Source organism: Ursus maritimus, unplaced genomic scaffold, assembly GCF_017311325.1.
Source record: "Ursus maritimus isolate PB19 unplaced genomic scaffold, ASM1731132v1 scaffold_12, whole genome shotgun sequence".
Lineage (NCBI taxonomy): Eukaryota > Metazoa > Chordata > Mammalia > Carnivora > Ursidae > Ursus > Ursus maritimus.
The window spans coordinates 20,530,534-20,548,419 of NW_024423564.1; the positions used below are offsets into that span (position 1 = coordinate 20,530,534).

Here is a 17,886-nt window from a genome sequence, read left to right on the forward strand (position 1 = left end):
TATATATTCACTCCCTTTCCGCACCCTCCATTAAATTTTGACTAGTATTTTAATTTACCCTTAGAGTCAGCTATTGAACACTCTGGCGTGGGGGCCCAGTGGGATAAGACAAAAGTAACATCAAACAGAACTGTGATGGAACGCCATATGGCTCTCAAGATAAACACCTGAGTGTCTTGACGGTCTCTGTTCTGACAGCCTGAGCTTTATAATTCTGTTGCAGCTTGGTCCAATACTTAAGGAAGAAAGCATTAAAGTATCAAATAGACCTTCATTAGAAATTACTGAAGAAAACAGCATCATGGTTTTTGTGTGTGGTACAAGGGAACGGAAACACTGCAATTCAATCTGATAATCACATATTAAGAGAAGAAAACTGAAAGAGCTAAGTAATGAATAGTAATAAATAATAAAGTGATCTTACAAATTAGGTAACGTAGGTGAAATCATTCTGGGAGTTTTAAAGAGCTTACAGACATGAGCTAGTGTTACCAGGTAAACAAAATCGAGGGGTATCATGGTCATAGCATAGAATCTATTGACCAGGCATTTCCTTTTAGTATTATGGAAATAGAGACTTCATAGTGAAAATATTTGCATTTGTAAAGCCCTTCTCATTCTTTTAAAAAAGCTATATATGTACAAGGAAAGAAATTAAAATATTACATTATAAACTGTGCAGACTATCTCTGGCTGCTAGGCCCTCAATTCTTTTCCTCAAAGGCAACCACAGTTTCTAGTTTCTTATGTAGCCTTTTGTATATAGTCATATTTCTTACCTATATCTCTGGAATAAAAAGAATCAGTTGTCACCTGAAAGTTTTCCTTTACTCTTTCACATTTTGTGGATTTTGGTATAATCATCACACCCTATTCTGAAAAATAAGTAGCATTCACTTTTTTTCCCCTGAAAATATTCAAGCAATTCATAAATACGCAAACATTTAAGTTGCAGTTTTGTCTTCAAAAGTTCGCTTTACAATTTCCCAAGGCAACCTGCCTGACCACTATTGGAGGTCAGAACTTTAAGATCAGTGCTTGCCCAGATGAAATCCTTAAATGTTTGCTGCTTAGGGTTCCTGCACTCACAGCATTCAGTAGGAAATCCAAACATGCTGAGAAAGCAGTGCTGATTAATTTAACCCTGGGCTTTTGAGGGAGCCTGCTTTTCTAAATACACCCCACAGAAGTTGTGTTAGGTGACTTTCCTTTGATTCCAGAGTCTTTCTTCTTTATGTAGTCCTTAGGTATTTTATGAATCCAGGGAAAATTTCAATACAAAACTGAAATACACAAGCTGGAGGAGGAGAAGAAAAAAAATTTTTAATTTTATTTTATTTAAATTCAATTAATTAACATACAGTGTATTATTAGTTTCGGAGGTAGAGGTCAGTGATTCATCAGTTGCATATAATGCCCAGTGCTCATTCCATCATGTGACTTCCTTAATGCCCATCACCCAGTTACCCCATCCTCCACCCACCTTCCCTCGAAAAATTATGTTCTTATATCTTTTGAATATAAAGTTTCAACTTGGGGCACAGAAGTGCACTGCATTGTGTTTGCCATTTCATTTCTTCACTGGGTGCCATGAATGTGTTTCCTCGACTTACCCGGATGCTTCAGCATCCGAGATCTGGCCAGCTGGAGAACACTTGGATGACTCAGGACCTTCCCTCTGACTAATGGTCAGTAGTCTCCCAAAATGTGTTCATTTTTTAATAATAATCTGGTAGCTTTTGAGGTCTTTGGAAAGGATGAATTGCAACCTGTTAGAGACTGGGGAAGGTGGGGAACCTTGAAAAATAAAGACCCACCATATTTATGTTATCGATTTTATAATTTAATGTGAGAAAGGGCAAAACGCAACTATTACGAATAGTTAAAATAACAGATTACATTTACACATAGCTGAGGTATTTCAGGAAAGTGTGCGCAGAGCCCTCTGACATAGGACTTCCTCTTATTCCAACGTCCCCACCACCCCCCTTCCTAAAACAAGAAGCCCATTGACCTCATTTGTTTCTGAAATGGCTATTTGTTAAAAAATGAAACTTTCTCATTGAAACATTTTTGCCATAGCTACATCATGAAAACGCAACTGTCAAGGTACAAAAAAATTCCCAAAATATCCGTATAGGCTGTTGGGGATCAGGCAGATAAAACAATAACCAATTGAATTTTTCCCTCTTCACCTAATTGTTTTTGGTTGTGGAAAGACATAGGCAAAGCTTGGCTGAGCACCAATCATTCATTCTCTACAGCTACTCTTAAGATTTCACGCTGCAGAGTGAGCTGGAATAAAGAAGTTCAAATTGACATTAGAATTAATGCTACTAATGATAGCATTATAGCTGGAGAAAAGGATTTCTGGGGTTCTGTAAAACTGGAGAAAAAGAACTGAAAATATGGGATGAAATGGAGTTTGTCAGGTACATAGGATATAGGATGAAAAAAGATCATGGACTCAAACAAATATAAAACAATATGAAGGTACTTAAATTAAGTGAAAGAGAGAAAGAAAAGACACAGTCATACCTGAATTAAGACCTCTGCTTCTTGATGCTTATAAATCCAATCCTTACTTAAATACACTACAGAACTAAAACTGGTCGGCTTCTACTTTCCTCTAAACCGAAGACCGTGTACAATGTAGGGAAAAGGCTCATAATTACTGTTTCCTTTCTTTTCTAGAGTACAGCTCATTGCTTTTCACTGCTCAGGGGAAAAAACTACCAGATTTGTGGGGGCTTTTTCCCCCTCACCTCATTCCTAGACCCGGTTTAAGCTTTAATCCTCATCCTTTCAAAGACTACAGCATTTCAATTCATTTCAAAGCAGCGGATTGGTGCAGATGAGAATGGGACCAAAATTGAAAAAAGAGATTAGTTATGCTGAGAAATGTCCATTGTAAATAGTGCAAGAACGCTGAACCAACAAACCGGTGTCTACTGCTATTTCCAGGAAAGCGTCCGAAGCATAGCACTCGAGCAGAAGGGAATAAGGTATGTGCCACACACTCTGAAGATGGAGAAAAAATTCATTGTAAAATAAATATCCTTAAAACCTAATTCAAAAACAATGTAAAACCCTATTGTGGCAATTTCAGGGCTCTATAATAAGCTAGACGCTCTACCCATGACAGCGAAGACAATTGTTCCAAAGATCTAGTCACTAAATGGTTTAAAAAAAAATTGAAAATAATTACATCAGCATATGGACTCTGGAAAATTTCTTCTACGGTAATAAGTTCAGATGGACATTTCCTGTTTCACGTTTCTAGTACAATTGTCTTTTAGACAATAACAGTGTGAAACAATAGTTTGGCATGAGTTCAATGCATACTAAGAAATGCCCCGGCCCTTGAAGGCTGGGATGAGTCAGCCTCCGATGGCAAAGAGACTATGATTTAAGAAGTTGACACATCTCGGACTTTAATCATTCATGTTTCTTGGCCAGTAAAGCGCTCTTAAGTTTAACATTTGCATTTATACAGACAGCATTTAGTCTTGTGCCTTCATAACCTGGCTTTGTTTTTTTTTAAAGATTTTATTTATATATTTGAGAGACAGAGAGAGAGAGAGAACACAAGCCAGGGGAGCGGCAGAGGGGGAGGGAGAAGCAGGCTCCCTGCTAAGCAGGGAGCCGGACATGAAGCTTGATCACAGGACCCTGAGATCATGACCTGAGCCCAAGGCAAAAACTCAACTGACTGAGCCACCCAGGTGCCCCTATAACCTGGCTTTTTAAAAAAACATTGTTTTTAAGGTAAAACTGCAATCCTGAAAAAGAATGTGTTGGCAAATCCTCTTAAGTTGTTAACCAGCACTGGCCTTCGCTCCCACTACTCACCCTCCTGCTCCCACTCTGAGCGGAGTGCCCAGGTGAAATGAGCTTCCGTGCCCCTCATCAGACTTGGCAACCCCCTGGCCATCCTTACCCTCTCGATGGGCCTTCCTACTACTTTGAACGCCATGAGACAGAGCCAGCCCATCCTGGGCTCCTCTTAAACTTGGTAGTTAGTTCACACATCCATCTTTTCTGATTCCAGACTGGGACCTCCAGCATGTGTTGGCATCAAAGCAGCCCAGATCAACTCACGGTACTTGGGTCAGTCATTTCCAATGGCACCCCCATCTCTAATCTTCTGCCACTCAGTTAAGAAAGTAGATGAAGAAAGCATTCTGAAGTCTGGCAGAGCAGGCACGGGGCTCAACAGTGGGACCAGCGTTAGGAGGGGCAGAATGGGAGACGAGAAGTTGCAAAGTGTAAGGAACAGCAATGTAGCAGGCAGTGGAGGGTTGCCCTTCAACCAGGGCCAGAGGATTGCAAGGACGAGAGAGCCAGAGGTAATCCTTGACCAACCCTTCTCTTTCACTTTCCAAATACAACCACTGGCCATGTTCTCCTCCTTTTTTAGTCCGAAAGACCTGCTGTTTTCTTTTTCCCCAATAATAAAGTTTAATTTACTTAAAAATGATAAATGATACGTGTCTGTTTTCAAATTTCAAAACAGTATAGAAAGATAAAGACAAAAAGTAAAAATCGTCTCCAAGTCTATGTAGAAACAGGCACTGTTTTAATATTTTGTTGAAAAGCCTTATAGATATCACTGTATACATACATGCATGCACATTCCTGCGTATGTGTACAGACAATTCTCCAGAAAGTGAGGCATGTTACCCATGGAGTTAGATAATCTTTTGTTTTCACTTACTAGTGGGTCATGGTGTCTATTTCAATTAATATAGCTACATACAATCATTATTAGTGGTTGCATAATATTCCGTTGAGGGGATATGTCATAATTTATTTAACAAATTTTCCACTGAAGGAGATTATTATTTTTTTCAATTTTGACTGTTATTGACAGCACTAATGCTAATACCTTGTATACACACATGTGCTATTATGAGACCTTCTTTACTAATCTCATAATAAAAAAATAGCTCTCATATTTTCATTTCTATTTTTTGATCTTTGGTGAGGTTTTAACATTTTGCAGACCATTACATTCTTTGACAAATCGCTGTGTCCATTTTTCTATTGGAATGCTTTCTCTTACAGAGTCATAGATGTCTTTGTATATATTGAAATCAACCCTTTCATCATTCATAAATGCGTCACCCATTTTTTTTCCAGTTTGTTCTTCACCTTTCAGACTAAATTTTATGATGTTTTTGCTGAAACATTTAATTTTTACATAGTTCAATTTATCAGTAATTTAGTCTTTAGTTTAGCCCTACTGATTTAATCTCCTAACATTTCTACCAGCATTGATCAGATCCTTTGTTTTCTTTCCCTCAGATAACTAGAAGAGTCTGAACTAGCCACCCTGCTCTCTGTCTCCTGGAATCTGCACTCCACACAGCTGTCAGAGTGGGTTTTTTCAATGAAAATCTAGCCAGGTCACTCTTCTGCCTAAGACTGTTCAGTGGTGTGTGTCTTAAATTGGCTATCCATATAGTTCTTCCAGGAGTCAATGAAATGACAACTAACTGCAGCAAATATTCCTGGAACATTATTTATTTGTGAAGATGTTTGAAGAAAGAAAGCACAGTATTTTTATATTAAGAAAAACACAAATATATGATGGAGCAGGATTCAAAATTCAAAGGAATTTTAAAAATAAACCAGAAGATTTCAAAGGAATCAGAATTTAAGTGGCAGTGGTTTAAAGGCAATGGGTACGGAGGACAAGGCTTCATCTCCTTCACATTTGCAGCAGGGAGTGCCTCAAATTCACCAAGATCCATTGCCTTTTCCTTCCCATCCCATAGCTCTCCCCGCCTCCCTTGAAGTCAGGTGTGACTATGTGCTTGAATTCCAGCCAGTGGAATGTGGGAGAAATTAGGGTGATCATATGATTTCTTGTCCAAATCAGGACACTGCTAAGAGTGAAAGAGGATGATATGAATTGTTGCCCTGGGAATTCAGGCATAAATATGGGCGTATGATCACTGCAGAAAGACATGAAGTGTGCCACTGCAGGGTGGGTCCAGGTCTAACTCCCCTGGCCTATCTCCAGTCTGCTGGTAGATGCAGAAGGTGCTAGCAGAAGACTCAATGCCCTGGCCAGAAGCAGGGGGCGGAAGTCTCATGCTAACTGTTCCTGGGAGTGAGAACTCTACTTCAGCATTTCAGACCCTTGCTCGTGACAGCGGTTCTTATACCACTAAGACAACATGGAGCACAGGGCTTCCGGTGGTGTGGCCTCTCCCTAGCCCTCCAGCCTTACCTTGCTTTTCTCTCTAGCTGAAAGGAAAGCTCTAGCAAACTGAATGGCTCTCACTCATACATTTTTAAATACCTGTTTAGGTGTCAATCTCTCCCACTACTCCGAGAACTCCCTGACGGCATCATCACCGTCATCATCATCATCATCAGAACGACATACTGCATGGAAGATCTTATATCTGCAAAGACAGGTTCAAACTCAAGACTTTGGAGAAATAAGCTACATGTTTTTGTAGCCCTCAAATATGAATGCAAAAACATTCTGCCTCCTAGCCTTCACCATTCCTTTATCTTCACCTCTTCCCCATCCCTTATACAAACACACACACACACACACACACACACACACACACACACACACACACGTGCACACATGCACACATTTGCTTACTTCCTGGGGGAATATTTGACTTAATTAACAATAGTAGAATAAGTTCGAAGGAAAAGAAAGAATTAAGATTTTAAGTTCAGATCCTCATGCTGGCCAATAATCCCTACATGAGGTGCTTCGGCTCAGCAGGGGGATTTACCACTCCTGCTCCCCAAGATGATTAAGAGCTGACGTATAAGTGACAATGAGGTACACTAGAGCATGTTATCACCTCAAGAAAGGGGCTTTGCCTGCATGATTTAATTAACATTAATGGTAGTTACGCTGCACACACAGAGCATAATGTTCTCTTTGCTCTAAGAAAAAGGAGGGGCTTTCACTGCCTGGATTATGAAATAGTGATTAACTCATATATACTCAAACATCCATCTAAAAATGGAATCATTCAAGCTGTCAGTCCTTCCCCCTCACCCGCATACAGAAACATAATGGCAGTTGTGAGAAGAACAAGAGTGTTGAGGGGGTGGAAATGAGGAAGGAGGGAAAGAGCAAAGAAAGGAAAGCACAGCAAACGAATATGTTAAGCTCCACCCATAGACAGACACACCACACCCACACACAATCACACACACACACAACACCCACTCTACTAATTAATGCAGCTTTGCTTTCAAGCCAAATATTAGGGAAACATTAATTAGAGAGAAATCTCATTAATCCATTTCCCAGTTCATTAATTATGCATCAATGCCAAGTTTGTGTTGGCCTGACATAAGGTAATCCTATTCCAATAAAGATGTCATGCTGCATATTACACAACAGCTACAGAGCTTTCCTGACTCTTTGGGATGGTATTTGGGATCTGCTCAATTCATATGTTGTATATATTTGTGTCCCCTAATAAGTATTCTGTGATTAACAGATGTCTGTCCTTTAAGCTGACTGTGATGACTTCTTAGCTAGTATTTCATCCATCTTTGTCACAGGCACATTAGGAATTCTGTTCAGCTAGAAAAAAAGTGATACAACATTGTGAATGTACTTAATGCCACTGAATTGTACACTTAAGATGGTTAAAATGATAAATTTAATGTGATATATAGTTTACCACAATAATACTTCTTAAAAAGCAAGGGAGAATAACTGTACATTTTTGAGAATGTTAAATGATAGGAGGACTATAAATGTAGGGGGGGGGAAGTAGTTTACAACAACAACAGTCTCAAAAGACCTAAGAGTGTATTTTCTTTTGTGCAGAGAAAATATTATGAGATGAACTTCAGAGCCCAGACAAGCTCACATGTGCTGTTTGCAAAGAGATTTTGGAAAAGCAAGGACGTCTGAATGGCCTCAGCAGCATATGTGCACTGAGTACCCATTAGATTTCTAGCACAGTACTAGTTAGTCTGGAGTTACCTACTTTTAATTAGGTCTAGTCTCCTGACATATTATTCCCTCTATTCCCAGCTCATTTCTTCATCAATGACAGGACGTCACCACTCCCTCTGACCCAAGTACAAGGAAAAGTTAAAAGGTTTACTAAACTTGGAGTCGTGAGTAGACAGAAGTCACGAGTTTCTTCCACTGATGGACGGGGTCACCCTTTCTACAGTAAGTTTCACTTTTGAGGAGGGTTTCAGATCCATAAAGTGCCACGTGCTTAATAAATACTACAGGGTCACACTCTCTGTGGGTACACAGTAAATGTCAGCTGACTCAGTAACCTTTCCCAACCTTTTAATCAAGGTCTTCGGTATTAAATGTCATCAAATCCTGTCTTCAAGGTGCAAACTGATTGACCCCGGCATCTGGAGAAGAATTTTCTACTCAATATCACACAACTGAATTTACTGCACCAGGGTTCTGTAGCATCAATCTGAAGCAAGATTCTGGCCGGGAAATCACAATGAGTGTGAAATAAGAAAGAAAAAATAGAAAAAGATACAGTGAAGTCTCTGTTAAGAATTCTTTGATTCTTCTAATTTTTCACCATGGAAATATTGCTAATTGATATTTTTATGAAAAGAATGTTGTACACAACCCGATGTTAAATCCCTCTAGTCACTTTTCCTTAACCTTCCCTAATTTAATGTCTTAATTTTGTCTACTGTATTTACTGAACAGGCTGACTGACTTAAGGTCTCCTGTTCGTGTACATATGTACCAAGTCTGCCTTCTCCAGTGAGGGCTTGTTTGTGATCAGTTCGGTCGGCAAGAGACCAGGGAAGACAGAAGAGCTTCTTGCACAATACCGTATCACACTTGGAATGAGAGAGAAAGCAGCGAAGATTATCTCAGGAGAGGCTGCTGAGAGAAGTACCTCTCAGCGTCCAAATGCTCATCAAAGCAAGGGGGGCCTACCGAGGTGAGCGAAATCCTTGCTGGGGAACCAAGCTGTCAGAGAACAAGAAGCAACAGCAGGTCTGAATGGGTGGGCTGCATTTTTGTACATTTCTTAGAATCATGCTCTGTAAGCAGACCCAATTTGTTTGACCAAGAGGGTTGGGACAGATGACATTCAATACCCTCAACTAATGGATCAACTAGTATTTGTGTAGCAGTTTTAAGTTTCCCAAGAAGCTTCACGGGTATCATCCCAAATGACCCTTGAATCAATCCTGTGAGATAAATATTAATCTTACGCACATTTTACAGATGAAGATAGGAATGAAGACTGTCATTCCCTCATAGAAACAGCATCCGGAGCTCTGCTTCCACTCACTGAGTCACCTAGAAGCTACCATGACTCTGTCTAGATGCATGTCGGAGGGGCCAGGTCTATGGGTGTGTGGCCTGCTGACCACCTACTGACTGGCTAGTCAGAGAAGCAGCAGTCATGGGAGCTGCACTTGGGCTGAGAGGACAGTGGGATCTGGGAGGTCTTGGTGAGCCTTTTGAGATTTCAATTCCTCACTTAGAAGGTCCTAGAGGAAAGGAGACCTCGTTAAGTTGTCCACTTATCAATCTCCAATTTTTTTTTAAAGATTTTATTTATTTATTTGACAGAGAGAGACAGCCAGCGAGAGAGGGAACACAAATAGGGGGAGTGGGAGAGGAAGAAGCAGGCTCCTAGTGGAGGAGCTGATGTGGGGCTCGAGCCCAGAGCACCGGGATCACACCCTGAGCCGAAGGCAGATGCTTAATGACTGCGCCACCCAGGCACCCCCCAATCTCCAATTTTTAAATCGAAGATTACCGAGTGATTTGGGGTATATGACTCAGAAGTAATGGAAAGAGTTTAAGTATATTCTCGTTTAAACAAACAAAAAGTCCTCCTTCCAGAGCTATCTACTACGTACATGAATAAGGCTTCTTAGGATAGGCACTACAAAAATAACATTAGAGGTTTTATTGATGCTAAACCTGTCTCATTCCAGCAATAAGAGCTAACTCTTCATGAAGAGATACATGAACTCATTGTAAAACAAAATAAAAGCCCCAAAACAAAAGGGGAAAAAAGGTAGAATTTAAAATTCACCTCACATCCATCTCACTGACATGTATCTCTAATAAAATTATGTTTACTTTGAAGACAAACAGTATAACATTTTCTGCTCAACGGTGTATTAATAATAATTGTAGTGGTGACTCACTTCAGAAAAAGTTTGAGCTTCATGGTTACAGTAAATATTTTTCATTTTAAATTTCAATTTATATAAATATTTTTGTTGAAGTAAAACATAATAGGGTCATCAGTAAAAGATAATCAAGCATAAATATATATTATATTAGAATAAAATTCCATGGGTGAAGTGGAATGAAAACATAAACTTAAGGGGAAAAGTGACATAAATATCTGTAAAGAAAGCTCAATGATTTACTTTTTAAGGGGATTGTGGGAGCATTAAATTGCTACGGTATTTAGATCCTATTAGTTATTAATAAAAAAGGCAAAATAGCAGATTTATTTTTCAATAGAATATTTACAACAGGAAGAAAATTACATCCTCTGCAACTATTTGTACTCACCATAAAAATTTTCAGCTGTAACAATATGCAAGAGGGACACAAACTTTTTCAAAATCCTATTAGTCTCTATGTGAACTGTAAAGTTTAAAGACCACTATGCCATAGGAACAGAACACATCAGTATGTCTAATATGCATAAGAAATGCAGGTATTTCTAAAATCTACTGTAGAAGGCAGAAGATCTACCCAGAGAGTACAGTCTCACCGCAATTCATTATTAAAGCAAACATAACCTATCGACATTCAATGTCTCCTACAACTGTCTGCCTGATTCTTCTGTGTTACATTTTTAAACCTACTGACCAGCTCATTGCGTATATCAGGAGGAAATAAGAATGGAGGAAGCTGATATAAAATAATTATAATTTTGTGATCTGTAGTGATAAGTCACACTGTGATAAATGACAATTCTCTTACATAATAAAGGAACACACACACACATGATCACATAATCCTTCACCCCTAACATAACTCACCTGGCCGACATGTGCGATTATATTAGTTTTCCAAGAGTTGCTCCTGATGACTAATCAGGAAATTACTTACCCCCATGGAATGGCATAAACGTAAATAAAAAGGCTGACATTGTACACAGGAACAACAACACATTGAACGGGAAATGACAATCTCTCTACGTGTTTTAATTTATCTTTGGGGCAAAGTGACAATAAACCATCAACGTTAAAACAGAACTGAATTTTGATGAAAATTCAGGGGGAAAAGGATTTAAAACAACTTTGCTGGGGCCATCAGAACATGGAGTTCTGTTACAAAAGTGTTCGGAAAAAGCTTTACAATCTAAACACATTGAAACTCCCTAGTGTAAAACTCTCCAGGCTAAATTATGGGAAAAGCCAATGTCGTATCAGCACCAAACAATCGTCCAGCATCAGAATGAAAAGAAGGAAATGTTGTTCTGAATAGCTTGCCAAGGCTAAAGAAAAGTAGAACAGTTGCCGAAGACGGATTGGTTGTGAGGAACAGACTAAAAGGATGCATTCTAATTTGTGTTTGCCACTTCGATTTTGAAATGGGTCATTCTCTTGAAACTCGCAGTAAATATAGCTGCGTTAGAGAAAAACAGGGAGAGGGGAAGAGAAAGAGAGGGAGGGATGAGAAAGGACTTAACAGGTGACAGTGAGAAAAGCATTTTAACTTTAAGGTTTTTCTCAATCAATATATCCTATAACCCATTATAGATGCATGAATGCTGTTTTCCCTTTTTTAATTCTTGGTGTGACATAAAGATTAGGCTAAGTGTAAAGACAGTAGATCTGGATACTCCCAGAGTAAACAAGTGATTGACAATGTATCTCTGGTGTAGTCTTTAGTAACCTATTTGATCTTTGCCTTGAACAACTTGACTGCTTCAGTATACAATGGAAGAATTTGTAACCAAATTACTTGACAATTTAATATAAAGCAGTGGCTCACAAACATTTGGGGTATAATAATTTTTTAGGTTATTTATAATAAGATAAATTTTCAAAAAGCCCCACAAAGTTAAAGGGAAGAGTATACTAAATCTCCATGTATCCATCATCCAACTTTATCAATTCATGACAAATATCATGTCATCTGTACCTCACCTACTCATTCTACCCCGGCTTATTGTGAAGCAAGTTCAAGATATGAGATGATTTATTTTTGTTTTTAATATGAAACATTTGAGGGTGCTCCCCTGTCGCATTAGAGTGGTTGAATATTTAAGATCACTCAATTAAGAAAATTGACATGTATATATGGATTATTGCCCACCCACTCCCACTTCTTTGCTGACTCTGTGCCCCCGCTCCCCATCCCAGGGGTCAGCAGCCGGTGGTGAGGAAGCTTCTGGCAAAATGAAAATAGCTGGTAACATCGCTTCAAAATGTGCTTATTTATTAGGACTTTTACATATGCTCACAACACAAATACAGCTAATATTTCTTATTTCCTGGGAATGTACTTGTCATTACAGGTTTATAAGCAAATTAGAAAAGATAGTATTTGAATTCTTAACAGAACTGTTTTCCTCTTCACCCACTAAACTGAGCGTTTCTCTGCTAACACAGAACAAAGAACTAACACAGGCCACTGCTTTCTAAAAGTTGTTCCCCCCAACAGCTGTTTAGGGGCCTTTATGACATTGACATTACCTATGAAAAAAAGTCCAGATCTTTGTGGGCTGGAAATCCTTGCACAATACAGCTTGAGAGTTGGCATGCTTTTTGGCAGTCTCCCCAAGAAGCTAAGGAACAAATGAGCAAAGGCTGTGTTCACACACTTGGAAATGACAATTCCACACCAGAAGCCTTGGTACACCCTGTACATTTCCTTTGTATAAAAGACTCATATTCAAAGCTATTTAGCCAGAACTCCTCTTACACATGAAATTCTCTTTCGTAGGAAGAAAAAAAAAAAAGGAAAAAAGCTTCTCTTTTCTCCGTATGAGAGGGATTTCTTTAGTTTTCTTGGTAAAGGGCACAAAAGCAAATCTTCCCTGATTTCTGCTTGGTGCACACATGTAGTACTGATTAATGCTAACGTGATTCACATATTTTAAACATAGTATATTGTATCTCGTGATTATAAATATCATTTAGAAAGTTTGTGATTGGATTATTGGTAGGCACTTAATCCAGGTCAATTTCACCTCTTAAAAAATTTGTGTTTAAATGAACAGAATTATTTCCATTAAATCATATTTAACCCTAATTTTAGCTATATAAAGAGAAAAAATTATAATACTGTTACATTTATACTTTACTAGAGAAAAGCAATCAACTCAAAATGAATTCTTTTCCTAGTTTCATGTAATATTCTGTTTTGTAATTATAAATTTCTGAAAAAAAAATGTCATCACTTGAAGATTCTAATTTTGACTTTATTTTTCTAAACATGTCCATCACGGAGCTGAGCAAATAGAATACATAAGATAACGAAGCCTTGCTTACATAGGACAATGGTTTTCTAAAACATAGTTCAAATGTGAAAGAAGGCAATCTAGTTTTCAACCAGGGAAATTACTATCTGCTTCATATGTACCGTATTAATTAGATTATCCCCAAATCCTAGTAGTTTGCATAATTGTATTTAATTTGCCAGAGGGGTGAAATTATAGCATTGGGCCTCTACTAAGAGGTAAGGCTGTTCAGTCAGTGAAAGCATATCACATGCTAAAGAAAGTGAAATGCATCTGTAATTTTAGAATAATAAAATGTAGTCTTCTTTTCAGGTCCCAATTTGAATAGAAACCCCACCCCCCAACCCCCGCCAGAAATGCACCTGGCTAAATATTTAAATTCATGAAATATGGTTAAATAGTAATTAGTAGCTTATTTATTGCAGCCCCTTCCAGTTTTCCTGTCAATTCCTCAAATGTATTTTCTGCTCATTTAGCTACAGTATCATTAAAATACAAAATTTTAGACATTAAGCTTTTGTCCATTACTTCTTATTATACTTCCTTCTCATGGGATTAATATATTTTCTCTGTATCAAGTAAATCTTTTCACTCCTCACTTTCACCCCTCAAAAATAGAAAACCCCATCATAAACACATTTTCTATTGTTATCTCAAGGGAAAAAAGAAAGCAACTGAGGAAGAAATTTTAGAACTTGCTTATAATGGAGAAAAGAGGAAATGAAAAAAATTGTAAGAAAAAACAAACATGCCATATAAGAATGTCAGGATGTTTTGGTAAAACAACGTTCTTCTAGATTTTATTGAATTTTACTTTGCTCTTAGACCAACAGTGCCCGAGCAAATTTTGTGATCTTGGTATTCAGTGACTGTGGCCTCCTCTGAGCTACCTGGTCTTCCACCAGCCACCCTGAAAATCATGTCAGTTATGCTCAAAATCACTAGCCATCAGGGAAATTCAAATCAAACCACATTGAGATGCCACCTTATGCCAGTTAGAATGGCAAAAATTGACAAGGCAGGAAACAACAAATGTTGGAGAGAATGTGGAGAAAGGGGATCCCTCTTACACTGTTGGTGGGAATGCAAGTTGGTATAGCCACTTTGGAAAACACTGTGGAGGTCCCTCAAAAAGTTAAAACTAGAGCTACCCTATGATCCAGCAATTGCACTACTGGGTATTTACCCCAAAGATACAGACGTAGTGAAGAGAAGGGCCATATGCACCCCAATGTTCATAGCAGCATTGTCCACAATAGCCAAATTGTGGAAGGAGCCAAGATACCCTTCAACAGACAAATGGATTAAGAAGATGTGGTCCATATATACAAGGAATATCACTCAGCCATCAGAAAGAACGATTACCCAACATTTGCAGCAACATGGACGGGACTGGAGGAGATAATGCTAAGCGAAATAAGTCAAGCAGAGAAAGACAATTATCATATGGTTTCACTCATTTATGGAACATAAGAAGTAGGAAGATCGGTAGGAGAAGAAAGGGAAGAAGGAAGGGGGGGGTAAAAAGAAGTGGAAATGAACCATGACAGACTATGGACTCTGGGAAACAAACTGAGGGCTTTAGAGTGGAGGGGCCGTGGGGGATCGGGATAGGCTGGTGATGGGTATTAAGGAGGGCACATATTGCATGGAGAACTGGGTGTTATATGCAAGAAATGAATCATGGAACTTTACATCGAAAACTTGGGATGTACTGTATGGTGACTAACATAACATAATAAAAAATTTTTATAAAAAAATAGAATAAAATAAAGAGCCAGGTCTACTGTTTGGCCCAATTCTGGGTTAGCTCTCTGCTGATGTAACCCCCATCTAAAGCAGTATTATATTCAGATATAGATTATCGTCAGAATCACTCAAGGCACCTTTGACAAAATACGTATTTCCAGAGAACCAACTCAGGCTTATTAAATTGGAATCTTAGAGGTGGAGATTGACATGGCGTTGGGGGGAGGCAGAAGCCAGGAATCAGATTTTTTTTTAAAGGTTTCCCAGAAGATTTTTTAAAAAAGATTATTTATTTATTTATTTATTTATTTATTTATTTATTTATTTATTTAAGAGAGAGAGAGCAGAGGGAGAGGGAGAAGCAGACTCCCCACTGAGCAGGGAGCCCAACGTGGGGCTCGATCCCAGGACCTTGAGATCATGACCTGAGCTAAAGGCAGACAATTTAGCTGACTGAGCAACCCAGGCATCCCCTCAGAGGATTTTTAAAAAGAGCCTTATTGAGATATAATTTGCACACCACAAAATCACCCTTATAAAGAATATAACTCAGGTCGTGATCCCAGTGTTCTGGGATCGAGCCCTGCATCAGGCTCCCTGCTCAGCAGGAAGCCTGCGTCTCCCTCTCCCACTCCCCCTGCTTGTGTTCCCTCTCTTGCTGCCTCTCTCTCTGTCAAATAAATAAAATCTTTAAAAAAAAATACAATTCAGTGGTTTTTAGTACTTTCACACATACATGCAGTCCTCGCCACTGTCAATCTTTGATCATTTTTATCACCTCACAGAGAACCCCATACTCTTTAGCTACTATCCTATTTATCCCCAATCCCCACCTTCAGCTCTAAGACACCATTTCTGATTCTATAGATTTCCCTGTTCTGGATTTTCATATGAATGGAATCATATATGATTTTGTGTGACTGGCTTGTTTCCCTTAGCATAATGTTTACAAGGTCCAACCAAGATGTTATTAGTACTCTATTCCTTTATTGGCCAAATGATATTCCATTGCATGGATGGAGCACATTGTGTTTATCCATTGGTCCGCTGATGAACATTTGGGTCCCCAGAAGATTTCATCTTTAGCCATATGTAGTGACCATTGATAGGAGAAGACCGAGTGTTGGTCTCAGGCAGTTCCAAGCTCTCCTCAGAAAGCAGCTGAGTGTTTTACACTGCAAGTGCAGAGAAGAGCATGGCTGGAAAAGCAGGACTTAGGATGGCATTCTGGCTCTGCCCTTAGTCATATGACCTGGGCAGTGGCTTTCATTCTCTTTATCTCCACTTGCTCATTTGTAAATTAGGAATAATGATTCTACTTCAAGGAATTGTTGTGAGGATACGTACGACAATCTGAGTCATGTGCCTAAAACTGCCTACAAGACTGTTTTATTCTATGCATTTGGTATTTTATACATGACAGCTATTCTTCTTATTCTTATTTTCCTTGTTGAGTAACAGAGCTCAAGCTCTTAACCATGACACTTGCAATATAGTTTTTCTTCCATGTGGTTGTATGTAAGATAATGGAAAAGATATTGTTCATGAACTACAAAATGATGTTTCTGCAGCTTGAAGGAGGCTTTGACAGTTACTCGTGAAATCCCCTTGATCTACAGGTGAAAAGACAAAGCGAGGCATTGAAGTGGTAAGCCCGGTGTGTTTATTTCAGTCTCCTGTCTTCCAGTCTAGTCTGCACCGCAAAACACTGTCCAGACAGCAAGGGTCCATGTTGTTTTTTAATGGTAATGTAGTATTAGAACGCCAAGCTACATGTTTAGGATAGCTACACTTTTATGTCTGCCTTAAACATCCTTACTTCACCCTCCTGCTGGAAAATTCCCACCCATTTTTTTTTTAATAATCCAAAAGACAGTCTTAACTTTAACTGATTTTCTATAAAAATATTTTTCCATATTATTTTTAATTCTTTTTTAAAATTTAAATTCAATTAATTAACATATAGTGTATTATTAGTTTCAGAGGTAGAGCTCAGTGATTCATCAGTCTTCTATAATATTCAGTGCCCATTACATCACGTGCCCACCCATTCTTAAGGCTCAGCTCAAATGGAATCTTTTCTATGACAATTCCTTTTCTCTTACAAAGTTCGGTCCTAGTTTCTTTCTTTTTTTCCCAAAGTATGTGGCACCCCTTACACTATTGCATTTTGAACGCCGTTTAAAGATCCAACCAGAGAACAACAGCATGGTACAGTGCACTGGTTTTCAAATGGAGTTCCGTGGCGCCTCTTCACTGCAGACCCAGGGATTTGAGAAGGAAGGAGCTCTAGGCTTCACACTTTTAATGAGCAGTTCTGCTATTATCTATTTGGTTTATCTTCATCTCAGCATTGATCTATTTGGCTTATTTGCATTTCAGTAATTAGATTCTTGACAGGAAAGAAACAATTTAAAAACTCCTGGCATAGTTGAGAGACCTTGAGCTTTGGAGTCAAACAGGCCTGACTCTAAATCCCAGTTATACCACTGCTATCCCAGCTGTATATCCTTGGTTCAAATACTTAACCACTTTGGGCTGTCATTTCTACGTCTGTCAAACAAGGAGAGGACTATCTACAGTGCTGGGGGGGGGTGTCAATAAAATGTGTGTAATAGAATAGTGCTTGACCCATATAAGCTGGATAAATGAATTCCCTCCCTTATTTATTGTAATTATTTCTTTATTTCCCTAC

General features: G+C 38.7%; 1 long non-coding RNA gene across 17 annotated transcripts in view; it reads right to left on the bottom strand.

Annotated features, from left to right (window-relative positions):
* LOC103669321 overlaps positions 1-17,886 on the bottom strand; it is a 171,944-nt gene that overhangs the window by 35,448 nt on the left and 118,610 nt on the right. For 4 of the 17 annotated variants that reach the window (XR_005834085.1, XR_005834087.1, XR_570226.2 and 1 more), the window contains exons 3-4: positions 12,676-12,767; positions 6,311-6,416 (exon numbers count right to left, since the gene is read on the bottom strand). The exons of 6 other annotated variants lie outside the window; for them this stretch is intronic. This is a non-coding gene — a long non-coding RNA (uncharacterized LOC103669321). Of the gene's footprint in view, positions 1-6,310; positions 6,417-9,214; positions 9,493-12,675; positions 12,768-17,886 lie in introns of all 17 variants that reach the window. 7 more of the 17 variants (XR_005834086.1, XR_005834088.1, XR_570228.2 and 4 more) reach the window with 4 other exon arrangements.